The sequence below is a fragment of the Pseudophryne corroboree genome, chromosome 1, assembly GCF_028390025.1.
Source record: "Pseudophryne corroboree isolate aPseCor3 chromosome 1, aPseCor3.hap2, whole genome shotgun sequence".
NCBI lineage: Eukaryota > Metazoa > Chordata > Amphibia > Anura > Myobatrachidae > Pseudophryne > Pseudophryne corroboree.
In genome coordinates this window covers 857,654,862-857,667,808 of record NC_086444.1, presented here as the reverse complement: position 1 = coordinate 857,667,808, position 12,947 = coordinate 857,654,862, and the positions used below count along the sequence as shown (strand labels likewise).

At 47.6% G+C, this 12,947-nt stretch overlaps 1 protein-coding gene and 1 pseudogene across 1 annotated transcript in view; one reads left to right on the top strand and one right to left on the bottom strand.

Annotated features, from left to right (window-relative positions):
* The window catches only part of KCMF1 (potassium channel modulatory factor 1), a 185,429-nt gene that overhangs the window by 126,662 nt on the left and 45,820 nt on the right, over positions 1-12,947 (top strand). The gene's annotated exons all lie outside the window — the stretch shown is intronic.
* On the bottom strand, positions 10,926-11,044 carry LOC134947824 (5S ribosomal RNA; annotated as a pseudogene).

Here is a 12,947-nt window from a genome sequence, read left to right as displayed (position 1 = left end):
TCAATTTCCCCCCCGGATTTTAGAACCAGGACCAGCTCGAAGAGCCTGAGGCTGGTTATGCTTTGGAGGGGGGACCCCACGCCATTTTTTTTCGGGTTTTTCCCGTTTTTTCCCGTTTTTAAAAAACCGGATCAAAATCCGTCAAATCGGCCGTTTTTCGGCCGCGGGACTGTCGAATCCGTTTTTTATTGCATATGGTCAATTTCGGCACCCACTTGCCGAAATTAGCCTGTCGAATTGTGTCGAGTTGAAAAACGGCCGATAATTTGCCGCGATTCGCCGCTAATTGCATATACCCCTTAATCTGCTGACATGTCCCCATGTTTCAATGATACATTAGAACACAATTTTTGGCAATATGCAACAACCTCATTGGTCCGAATACCATGATGGTCGTTGACCGACTTAATATATTCAACTGCATTTACAAATCAGTCCTCTGCATACTTTAGGTAGTGGTTTAAAAGGATATTGCATTAAGCAGCTACAGCATTTGAATAACCTGCGTCTCGTACAGTATGTTCAATTATACACACACTGCTCCTATTGCTATAGGAACTGATTGCCCTGTCCCCTATGACCTTAGTTGGAGGAGCATAAAAAAGATCTCCATTCCTTATTACCACGTCCCAAGAATGCTATATATAAATAAATATAAGAGGGGGTGTCGCTATATATACTGTAAATACATCAATCTATAATAATTCTTATTTGATTACAAACACTGAATGAGACAAAGTGGACCGTAGAGTAAACAAATGATTTTTGCTTTAATTCATAATATGAGGGAAAAGTAAATAATATTGGGGGGGAAATAATTTCAAGGTTATACTTCTACCAGTTCACACTCCGTTGTACAGCAAGTCTATTAACGTACCCCAAAATGTAATGCACTAGCTTTCTTATCTAATTGTATGCAATGTGGGAAGTTTTTTGTAAACTTGAAGGGTTGTTTGATGGGGCAGTAAATCCTACTATGTTTTTTTTATTTTAATTTTCTTTACATTTTGCAGTTTTAGTATGCTTAATGTGAATGCCTCAGTTTGTTTAAAGAGTTTCCCATTTTGCCAGCCTTAAAGGATTCAATGTAAACTGCTGTTTTAAATTGTGTTTTGAAGTAATTTCCTCATTGCCGAGCAGAGTATTGACAAAATAAGCTTTTTTTTTTTTTTTGCCCTTCTATAGATGATGGGGATGCAGTTAATATACAGGTGGTCACAAGACCGACTCCTGAATTCCGACAGCCAGTAAAATGGCGGCAGTCGGAATCTCGACCATAGCCCGTTATTACCACTCAGGTGGTGGGTCCACACCACTGCCCAAGTGGGAATAGATCCTGTGGCGAGCACAGCTTACCACTGGGCCCAAAGCGTAGTGAGCGCAGCAAGCCCGCGAGGGGACTAGCTGTGCTCGCTCCTGGGATTCCGCCCGGTGGGGTGCTGCTGTTGGGTTCCTGTTCTTTTTCCTTTATTAGTATTTATATGGAAATATTATTTTCCTAGCTTTCACTACGTGTTGCTTGAGAGTACCTTGTGTACATATATATTATTTCTCTTACGTCCTAGAGGATGCTGGGGACTCCGTAAGGACCATGGGGGTATAGACGGGCTCCGCAGGAGACATGGGCACTATAAAGAACTTTAGAATGGGTGTGCACTGGCTCCTCCCTCTATGCCCCTCCTCCAGACCTCAGTTAGATCCTGTGCCCAGAGGAGATTGGATGCACTACAGGGGAGCTCTCCTGAGTTTCTCTGAAAAATAATTTTGTTAGGTTTTTATTTTCAGGGAGCACTGCTGGCAACAGGCTCCCTGCATCGTGGGACTGAGGAGAGAGAAGCAGACCTACTTAAATGATAGGCTCTGCTTCTTAGGCTACTGGACACCATTAGCTCCAGAGGGTCGGAACGCAGGTCTCTCCCTCGCCGTTCGTCCCGGAGCCGCACCGCCGTCCTCACAGAGCTGGAAAATAGAAGCCGGGTGAGTATAAGAAGAAAGAAGTCTTCAAAGGCGGCTGAAGACTTCAGATCTTCTCTGAGGTAACGCGCAGCGCCATTGCTCCCACACACAACACCCACAGCGGGCACTGAAGGGTGCAGGGCGCAGGGGGGGCGCCCTGGGCAGCAATTATAAACCTATTGGGACTGGCTAATTATATAAATAGAGGCTGCGGAGGCACAATATTATAGAATCTCCCGCCAGTATAGTAATTTTGAGCGGGACCGAAGGCCGCCGCTGAGGGGGCGGAGCTTGATCCTCCAGCACTAACCAGCGCCATTTTCTCCACAGCACACTGCAGAGAAGCTGGCTCCCCGGAATCTCCCCTGCTGAACACGGTAACAGAGGTAAAAAAAGAAGGGGGGGGTACTTTATTGGCGCAGTGAGTGTTTATATATTTATATAAAAGCGCTGTTTGGTCTGGGAATTTGGTTTCCAGTGTCAGTTGGCGCTGGTTGTGAGCTGGCATACTCTCTCTCTGTCTCTCCAAAGGGCCTTATTGGGGAACTGTCTCCATATAGATATATCCCTGAGTGTGTGGGGGTGTCGGTACGCGTGTGTTGGCATGTCTGAAGCAGAAGGCTCATCTAAGGAGGAGGTGGAGCAGATGATTGTGGTGTCTCCGTCGGCAACGCCGACACATGATTGGATGGATATGCTGAATGTTTTAAATGCAAATGTGTCTTTATTACATCAGAGGTTGGACAAAGCAGAGTCCAGGGATAGAACAGGGAATCACTCCATGGCTTTGGCTGTGTCACAGGGCCCTTCAGGGTCTCAGAAACGTCCCCTGTCCCAAGTAGCAGACACTGATACGACACGGATTCTGATTCCAGTGTCGACTACGATGATGCGAGGTAACACCCAACGGTGGCCAAAAGTATTCATTTATATGATTATTGCAATAAAGGATGTTTTACATATCACTGATGACCCCGCTGTCCCTGACAAGAGGGTACACATGTTTAAGGAAAAGAAACCTGAGGTAACCTTTCCCCCATCTCATGAGCTGAACGAGTTATTTGAAAAGGCTTGGGAAACTCCAGACAAGAAACTGCAGATTCCCAAAAGAATTCTTATGGCGTATCCTTTCCCTGCGCAGGACAGGTTACGGTGGGAATCCTCACCCAGGGTGGACAAGGCGTTAACGCGCTTGTCCAAAAAGGTGGCGCTGCAGTCTCCAGACACGGCCGCCCTCAAGGATCCTGCTGATCGCAGGCAGGAAACTACCTTAAAATCTATTTATACACATGTGGGGGCCTTGCTCAGACCGGCAATAGCGTCGGCTTGGGTTTGTAGCGCTTTTGCGGCTTGGACGGATACCTTGTCAGCTGACATTGATACCCTTGATAGGGATACCATGTTACTGACCTTAGGTCACATTAAAGACGCAGTCTTATATATGAGAGATGCTCAGAGAGACGTTGGGCTACTAGGTTCGAGAGCCAACGCCATGGCGATTTCTGCTAGGCGAGCCCTGTGGACCCGCCAATGGATGGGTGGTGCCGACTCAAAGAAGCATATGGAAGTTTTGCCTTACAAAGGTGAGGATTTATTTGAGGAAGGTCTCGCGGACCTGGTTTCCACAGCTACCGCCGGCAAATCTACTTTTCTCTGACGTCCTAAGTGGATGCTGGGGACTCTGTCAGTACCATGGGGATTAGCGGCTCCGCAGGAGACAGGGCACAAAACTAAAGCTTTAGGATCAGGTGGTGTGTACTGGCTCCTCCCCCTATGACCCTCCTCCAAGCCTCAGTTAGGTTTTTGTGCCCGTCCGAGCAGGGTGCAATCTAGGTGGCTCTCTTAAGGAGCTGCTTAGAAAAAGTTTTTAGGTTTATTATTTTCAGTGAGTCCTGCTGGCAACAGGCTCACTGCAGCGAAGGACTTAGGGGAGAGAAGTTCAACTCACCTGCGTGCAGGATGGATTGGCTTCTTAGGCTACTGGACACCATTAGCTCCAGAGGGAGTCGGAACACAAGTCTCACCCTGGGGTTCGTCCCGGAGCCGCGCCGCCGACCCCCCTTGCAGATGCTGAAGATTGAAGGTCCAGAAACCGGCGGCAGAAGGCTCTTCAGTCTTCTTGAAGGTAGCGCACAGCACTGCAGCTGTGCGCCATTGTTTGTCACACACTTCTCACCAACGGTCACGGAGGGTGCAGGGCGCTGCTGGGGGCGCCCTGGGCAGCAATGTAAATACCTTTTATGGCTAAAAAATACATCACATATAGCCCTTGAGGCTATATGGATGTATTTAACCCCTGCCAGATATTACAAACTACGGGAGAAAAGCCCGCCGGAATAGGGGGCGGGGCTTATTCTCCTCAGCACACAGCGCCATTTTCCTGCTCAGCTCCGCTGTGAGGAAGGCTCCCAGGACTCTCCCCTGCACTGCACTACAGAAACAGGGTAAAACAGAGAGGGGGGGCACTTTTTATGGCGATATTTTATATATTTAAGCTGCTATAAGGATACAACACTTATATAAGGTTGTTCCCATATATATTATAGCGCTTGGGTGTGTGCTGGCAAACTCTCCCTCTGTCTCCCCAAAGGGCTAGTGGGGTCCTGTCTTCGATAAGAGCATTCCCTGTGTGTCTGCTGTGTGTCGGTACGTGTGTGTTGACATGTATGAGGACGATGTTGGTGTGGAGGCAGAGCAATTGCCGGTAATGGTGATGTCACCCCCCAGGGAGTCGACACCGGAATGGATGGCTTTGTTTATGGAATTACGTGATAATATCAGCACATTACAAAAATCAGTTGACGACATGAGACGGCCGGAAAACCAGTTAGTACCTGCCCAGGCGTCTCAGACACCGTCAGGGGCTGTAAAACGCCCTTTACCTCAGTCGGTCGACACAGACCCAGACACGGACACTGAATCTAGTGTCGACGGTGAAGAAACAAACGTATTTTCAAGTAGAGCCACGCGTTATATGATCACGGCAATGAAGGAGGCTTTGCATATCTCTGATACTGCAAGTACCACAAAAAGGGGTATTATGTGGGGGGTGAAAAAACTACCTGTAGTTTTTCCTGAATCAGAGGAATTGAATGATGTATGTGATGAAGCGTGGGTTAACCCAGATAGAAAAGTGCTAATTTCAAAAAAGTTATTGGCATTATACCCTTTCCCGCCAGAGGTTAGGGCGCGCTGGGAAACACCCCCTAGGGTGGATAAGGCGCTCACACGCTTATCAAAACAAGTGGCGTTACCGTCTCCTGATACGGCCGCCCTCAAGGATCCAGCTGATAGGAGGCTGGAAACTACCCTAAAGAGTATATACACACATACTGGTGTTATACTGCGACCAGCCATCGCCTCAGCCTGGATGTGCAGTGCTGGGGTGGTCTGGTCGGATTCCCTGACTGAAAATATTGATACCCTGGATAGGGACAGTATTTTATTGACTATAGAGCAATTAAAGGATGCTTTTCTTTATATGCGAGATGCTCAGAGGGATATTTGCACTCTGGCATCGAGAGTAAGTGCGATGTCCATATCTGCCAGAAGAAGTTTATGGACACGACAGTGGTTAGGTGATGCGGATTCCAAACGACATATGGAAGTATTGCCGTATAAAGGGGAAGAATTATTTGGCGTAGGTCTATCGGATCTGGTGGCCACGGCAACTGCCGGAAAATCCACCTTTTTACCTCAGACCCCCTCCCAACAGAAAAAGACACCGTCTTTTCAGCCGCAGTCCTTTCGGTCCTATAAGAACAAGAGGGCAAAAGGACAGTCATATCTGCCCCGGGGCAGAGGAAGGGGTAAGAGAGGGCAGCAAGCAGCCCCTGCCCAGGAACAGAAGCCCTCCCAGGGTTCTGCAAAGCCCTCAGCATGACGCTGGGGCTGTACAAGCGGACTCAGGAGCGGTGGGGGGTCGACTCAGGAATTTCAGCGCACAGTGGGCTTGCTCACAGGTGGACCCTTGGATCCTGCAGGTAGTATCTCAGGGTTACAGGTTGGAATTCGAGAAGTCTCCCCCTCGCCGGTTCCTAAAGTCTGCTTTGCCAACGTCTCCCTCAGACAGGGCGACGGTATTGGAAGCCATTCACAAGCTGTTTTCTCAGCAGGTGATAGTCAAGGTACCCCTCCTACAACAAGGAAAAGGGTATTACTCCACGCTATTTGTGGTACCGAAGCCGGACGGCTCGGTAAGACCTATTCTAAATCTGAAATCTTTGAACCTGTACATACAAAAATTCAAGTTCAAGATGGAATCACTCAGAGCAGTGATAGCGAATCTGGAAGAAGGGGACTTTATGGTGTCCCTGGACATAAAGGATGCTTACCTGCATGTCCCAATTTGCCCTTCACATCAAGGGTACCTCAGGTTCGTGGTGCAAAACTGTCATTATCAGTTTCAGACGCTGCCGTTTGGATTGTCCACGGCACCTCGGGTCTTTACCAAGGTAATGGCCGAAATGATGATTCTTCTGCGAAGAAGAGGCGTATTAATTATCCCTTACTTGGACGATCTCCTGATAAGGGCAAGGTCCAGAGAACAGCTGGAGGACGGAGTAGCACTAACCCAAGTAGTGCTGCAACAACACCGGTAGATTCTGAATTTTCCAAAATCTCAGTTGACCCCGACAACACGTCTGCTGTTCCTGGGAATGATTCTGGACACGGTTCAGAAAAAGGTGTTTCTTCCGGAGGAGAAAGCCAAGGAGTTATCCGAACTTGTCAGGAACCTCCTAAAACCAGGAAAAGTGTCTGTGCATCAATGCACAAGAGTCCTGGGAAAGATGGTGGCTTCTTACGAAGCAATTCCATTCGGCAGATTCCACGCACGAACTTTTCAGTGGGATCTGCTGGACAAATGGTCCGGATCGCATCTGCAGATGCATCAGCGGATAACCTTATCGCCACGGACAAGGGTGTCTCTTCTGTGGTGGTTGCAGAGTGCTCATCTGTTAGAGGGCCGCAGATTCGGCATACAGGACTGGGTCCTGGTGACCACGGATGCCAGTCTGAGAGGCTGGGGAGCGGTCACACAGGGAAGAAACTTCCAGGGAGTATGGTCAAGCCTGGAGATGTCTCTTCATATAAATATACTGGAGCTAAGAGCAATTTACAATGCTCTAAGCCTGGCAAAACCCCTGCTTCAGGGTCAGCCGGTGTTGATCCAGTCGGACAACATCACGGCAGTCGCCCACGTAAACAGACAGGGCGGCACAAGAAGCAGGAGAGCAATGGCAGAAGCTGCAAGGATCCTTCGCTGGGCGGAAGATCATGTGATAGCACTGTCAGCAGTGTTCATTCCGGGAGTAGACAACTGGGAAGCAGACTTCCTCAGCAGACACGATCTACACCCGGGAGAGTGGGGACTTCATCCAGAAGTCTTCCACATGATTGTGAACCGTTGGGAAAAACCAAAGGTGGATATGATGGCGTCTCGCCTCAACAAAAAACTGGACAGGTATTGCGCCAGGTCAAGAGACCGTCAGGCAATAGCTGTGGACGCTCTGGTAACACCGTGGGTGTACCAGTCAGTGTATGTGTTTCCTCCTCTGCCTCTCATACCCAAAGTACTGAGAATTATACGGCAAAGGGGAGTAAGAACGATACTCGTGGCTCCGGATTGGCCAAGAAGAACTTGGTACCCGGAACTTCAGGAGATGCTCACGGAAAATCCGTGGCCTCTACCTCTAAGACGGGACCTGATTCAGCAGGGACCGTGTCTATTCCAAGACTTACCGCGGCTGCGTTTGACGGCATGGCGGTTGAACGCCGAATTCTAAAGGAAAAAGGCATTCCAGAAGAGGTCATTCCTACACTGGTTAAAGCCAGGAAGGAGGTGACTGCACAACATTATCACCGCATTTGGAGAAAATATGTTGCGTGGTGTGAGGCCAGGAAGGCCCCCACGGAGGAATTTCAACTGGGTCGATTCCTACATTTCCTGCAAACAGGATTGTCTATGGGCCTCAAATTGGGGTCCATTAAGGTTCAGATTTCGGCCCTGTCGATTTTCTTCCAGAAAGAATTGGCTTCATTTCCTGAAGTCCAGACTTTTGTAAAAGGAGTACTACATATACAGCCCCCGGTTGTGCCCCCAGTGGCTCCGTGGGACCTGAATGTAGTTTTGGATTTTCTCAAATCCCATTGGTTTGAGCCACTCAAATCGGTGGATTTGAAATATCTTACATGGAAAGTAACCATGCTACTGGCCCTGGCTTCAGCCAGGAGAGTATCAGAATTGGCGGCTTTATCGTATAAGAGCCCATATCTGATTTTCCATTCGGACAGGGCAGAACTGCGGACGCGTCCTCAGTTTCTGCCTAAGGTGGTGTCAGCGTTTCACCTGAACCAGCCTATTGTGGTGCCTGCGGCTACTAGCGATTTGGAAGATTCCAAGTTGCTGGACGTTGTCAGGGCATTGAAAATATACATTTCAAGGACGGCTGGAGTCAGAAAATCTGACTCGCTGTTTATACTGTATGCACCCAACAAGCTGGGTGCTCCTGCTTCTAAGCAGACGATTGCTCGTTGGATTTGTAGCACAATTCAACTTGCACATTCTGTGGCAGGCCTGCCACAGCCTAAATCTGTCAAGGCCCATTCCACAAGGAAGGTGGGCTCATCCTGGGCGGCTGCCCGAGGGGTCTCGGCATTACAACTCTGCCGAGCAGCTACGTGGTCGGGGGAGAACACGTTTGTAAAATTCTACAAATTTGATACCCTGGCTAAAGAGGACCTGGAGTTCTCTCATTCGGTGCTGCAGAGTCATCCGCACTCTCCCGCCCGTTTGGGAGCTTTGGTATAATCCCCATGGTCCTGACGGAGTCCCCAGCATCCACTTAGGACGTCAGAGAAAATAAGATTTTACTTACCGATAAATCTATTTCTCGTAGTCCGTAGTGGATGCTGGGCGCCCATCCCAAGTGCGGATTGTCTGCAATACTTGTACATAGTTATTGTTACAAAAAAATCGGGTTGTTATTGTTGTGAGCCGTCTGTTCAGAGGCTCCTACGTTTGTCATACTGTTAACTGGGTTTAGATCACAAGTTATACGGTGTGATTGGTGTGGCTGGTATGAGTCTTACCCGGGATTCAATATCCTTCCTTATTGTGTACGCTCGTCCGGGCACAGTATCCTAACTGAGGCTTGGAGGAGGGTCATAGGGGGAGGAGCCAGTACACACCACCTGATCCTAAAGCTTTAGTTTTGTGCCCTGTCTCCTGCGGAGCCGCTAATCCCCATGGTCCTGACGGAGTCCCCAGCATCCACTACGGACTACGAGAAATAGATTTATCGGTAAGTAAAATCTTATTTTTTACCTTATGTTTCCCCACAACAAAAGAAAACGCCGCAATATCAGATGCAGTCCTTTCGGTCACATAAATCTAGAAGAGGTCGGGGCTCTTCCTTCCTCGCCAGAGGTAAGGGAAGAGGGAAAAAGCAGTCTGCTACGGCTAGTTCCCAGGAGCAGAAGTACTCCCCGGCTTCTACTAAATCCACCGCATGACGCTGGGGCTCCACTGAGTGAGTCTGCGCCAGTGGGGGCACGTCTTCGACTCTTCAGCCACGTCTGGGTTCAGTCAGGCGTGGATCCTTGGGCAATGGAAATTGTATCCCAAGGCTACAAGCTAGAATTCGAAGACATGCCTCCTCGCCGGTTTTTCAGATCGGCTTTACCGGCTTCTCCCCCAGAGAGGGAGATAGTTTTAGCTGCAATTCAAAAACTGTGTCAACAACAAGTGGTTGTCGAATTTCCCCTAGCTCAACAGTGGAAGGGGTACTATTCAACCCTATTTGTGGTCCCGAAACCGGATGGCTCGGTCAGACCCATTCTAAATTTAAAGTCCCTAAACCTGTACTTGAAAAAGTTCAAATTCAAGATGGAATCGCTCTGGGCAGTTATCTCCAGCCTGGATGGGGGGGGGGGGGGGGGGAATTTATGGTGTCACTGGACATAAAGGACACATACCTTCATGTCCCCATATATCCCCCTCATCAGGCGTACCTGATGAGTACTGGGAAAGATGGTGGCGACCTACGAGGCCATCCCCTTCGGCAGGTTTCATGCGAGGACGTTTCAGTGGGACCTTCTGGACAAGTGGTCCGGGTCCCATCTTCAAATTCATCAGAAAATAAGCCTGTCCCCCAGGGCCAGGGTGTCTCTCCTATGGTGGCTACAGAGTGCTCACCTTCTAGAGGGTCACAGGTTCGGCATTCAAGACTGGGTTCTGATGATCACGGAAGCGAGCCTTCGAGGATGGGGAGCAGACACACAAGGAAGAAATTTTCAGGGGATATGGTCAAGCCAGGAGGCTTGTCTACACATCAATGTACTGGAATTGAGGGCCATATACAACGACCTACGTCAAGTGGAGAATCTTCTTCGCGACCTACCGGTTCTGATTCAATCAGACAACGTCACAGCTGTGGCTCATGTAAACCGTGAAAGGGTTGTTTTGCAGAGAAGCAAAAGAGGGACTGTTTTTGTGTCTCTCTGGGGCACACTTAGTTTAAATAGACTGATAGATAAGTTTGTGAAAGTATAAACAATGTATATGCAAAGATAAAACTTAACTTTTAATTTTTTAAACAGACGAAAACAATGATAAAAATGTTGCTGTGTATGTTAGCAATATTGATTAAGACAAGTATTAAATACAAATACAAATAAGAAGATATGTTACTCACTGGGTATACCGTAGGTGGCAGAAGATTTGTCTGCACACCCACTGGATATTAAGCGAGTGTTAATGTTCGACGTTTGTCAAAAGCGAAAATATAGAAATTCTTGTTATCTCCATCCACTTATGAATAGATATACACCTGTATATTCATAAGAGAGATTCAAGATGAACCGGCTTTTGTGAATCCGGACTCCTGGTGGACTAGTCAGCTTAGGTAAGTATGCTGCAAAAATAGCTGGTGGTGGATTTTACTGATCGGCAGAAGGTAGGTTCCTTAATACTACAGTACCCAGTATTCCCAGAGGGTCACCCTTTCTGGTACTAACCAGGCCCAATGCTGCTTGGCTTCCAAGATCAGACGAGATCGGGCATGTCCAGCATGGTATGACTGTAGAAACAGGGCCGGTTCAAGGGCGCAGAGCGCCCCGGGCAGGAAAGGGGCGTGGCCTAATACAGGGGGCGTGGTGAGTCACGCCCCCTGTACATTGAAAGCGCTATGCGTCTAGTTCCCTTCGTGGAGAGGACCTTTGCTGTGCGGTGCGCGATGACGTCATCGCGCACCGCTCAGCAGTTACTCTCCACGAAGGGAAACTAGACGCATAGCGTCTAGTTCCCTTCACAGGAGGCGCCGGGGACGGCAGCGGAGGCGGACGGGGGACACAGCGGGCAGCAGTGGCGGATCTTGCCACGGTGCGGCGCCCTCCGGAAGGCGGCGCCCCGGGCAAAAGTCCTGCTTGCCCGTGGCAAGAACCGCCACTGTGTAGAAAGTCAGGTAAGTGCCTATCTGCTGGGGGGAGGGCTGCTGCTGCTTAAGCTGATTAGGACAAATTAATCTGATAGATAATGCCAAATATTGCCCAAGATGCAGCTTGAAAGAGAGACACCGCAATATAAATGAGTGCAAAATTATTTTTCTCTCGTGGGAAATCCCCCATAAAGGAATTCAGATAAGAACAAATACCAAATTTTCCACAAAGAAATTGTGGTATGGCATTAAACAGAATGGTATGTCCTCATTGCTGAATTATATCTTGTGATTTGAAGGTGCTGTAAGGATTCACCCTTATGTCAATTTCCAAAAGATATCAATGCAGTAATATAACCTGAGTAAATGATCAGGAAATGTCAAAGTTGCAAATGTGTTCTCAAAATAATACAGAAATAATATATGCTGAAACATGCAATTTCACAAAAAATGCAGCACAAAAAGCTGCCTAAACTACTCTGTCTGCTGAAAATAAAAAAATAAAAAAATTATATTGCAGTGATCACAGAAATAGATTGCTGAATGAATTGTGAAAATAATGGCTCATATAGTAACATGAAAATTCACATAGAATCCAGCACATGAGCTGCCTTGGCAGCTGTCTGTCTGTTATAGAAAAATATAATTGCATTTAAATAATCATCACAATGATGAATGACTAAATAAGTTGCAGAGATACCATACGCTGACTTCAAATAGCACAATGAAAATACACATAGACTCCAGCACACAAGATGCAAAAGCAGCTATCTGTCTATTAAGGAAAGATACAGCTGTATTTAAACAATTGTAACAATTTGTAAAGACCGAATGTATATGAATAAATACTGGCAATAGTATTGCAAAAGCAAAGCTCTCCTGCTGCAAGGATGTGTGTAATACACTGAATTGACTGACTGAACTGGTAGCTCTGACACTAGTAATAAAGGCTTAGATGCACAAATAGCAGGCTAATGAATAGTTTCTTTTTCCTCTAGTTCATTGGGTAGAGGAATCCCCTCCGGATTGGTCCGAAGTCCCTCAAAGACCAAATAGAAGCACAATATCGTGTAGTACGTCCAGGATTTAGGAGAGATAGATGCTTCTAGATTTTGCTGTTAGTCACGATAATGCGTACCGTACTCACGTATAGAAAGGAAGAGTTTCCACTCATAAAGGTTTCTTTATGGGTCCAAACTTCTCCTGACCGGACGGAAGCGGGCTCTTCTTCTATCGGTTCCTCCCAAGATGGTACCCCAGCGTGAGAGAGAATAGGGAGAAAACAATGGCCCAATTAATAACTCCCAATGGAGTCGATTTCATCAACCCCACTGATAGCCGGGAGAATAAACCAGCGTACCGTACTCACACTTAAAGTGTATTCAATAAACCCATAAAGGTATCTTTTAACCGTAGATCATGTTCAACAATAGAAAAATGATGGAAAAATTGGGCAGGCGTACCCCACTTACAGTTTTCAAAAATGATGTCAAGCCCGTAGCAGTTTCTTTCCCCACTCCCTTCCTAGGAAGTGGGACTCCACTTATCGAGGAC